Here is a 760-nt window from a genome sequence, read left to right on the forward strand (position 1 = left end):
TAAGTCCATCAAAAGATTTCACCAAAAGAGTAAAATATTTTTGACAATGACATATCAGACAAGGGACTACTGTAAAAAAATTATAGAACACTTCAACACCACAATAAGAAGAAGACAAATGATCCAATTTAAAATGGGAAGAGGACATGATCAGCCACTTCACAAAGAAGAGATTTTACTGGTCAAACAAACATATGAAGAAATGCTTACTATTATTAGCCATTGTTGTTGTGAAGTGCTTTCAAGTTGGTTTTGACTCATACCAATCCTGTATAGGGTTACTGAATAGCAGGTGGTGTGTTTGAACTGCAGACCTTATGGTTAGCAGTCCAGTGCTCATCCTACAGTGTCACACCAGGACTCTGCTTTTTAGTATCATCAAGTTAGTTCCAGCTCATAGCAACCCTGTATAGGATTTCCAAGGAGTGGCTGGTGAGTTGGAACTGGCAACCTTGTGGTTCAAATCGACCTTGTGGTCCAGTGCTTTATCCCACAATGCTACACCAGGACTCGCCACTAGCCGTTAGAGAGATGCGAATCAAAACAACAATGAGATATTATCTTATCTCGGCATTAATAGCAAAGTCAATAAAACAAAAATTAACAAATGCTGGATTGAGTGGTGAGTATGGGACCCTCCTACATTGCTGGTGGGACTGTAAAATGGTGCAACCACTGTGGAAAACACTATGGTACTTTCTCAGAAGGGTGAAAATAGAAATACCATATGACTCAACCATCTCTCTAACTTGGTACATAC

This window comes from Chrysochloris asiatica, unplaced genomic scaffold (genome assembly GCF_000296735.1).
Source record: "Chrysochloris asiatica unplaced genomic scaffold, ChrAsi1.0 scaffold00034, whole genome shotgun sequence".
NCBI lineage: Eukaryota > Metazoa > Chordata > Mammalia > Afrosoricida > Chrysochloridae > Chrysochloris > Chrysochloris asiatica.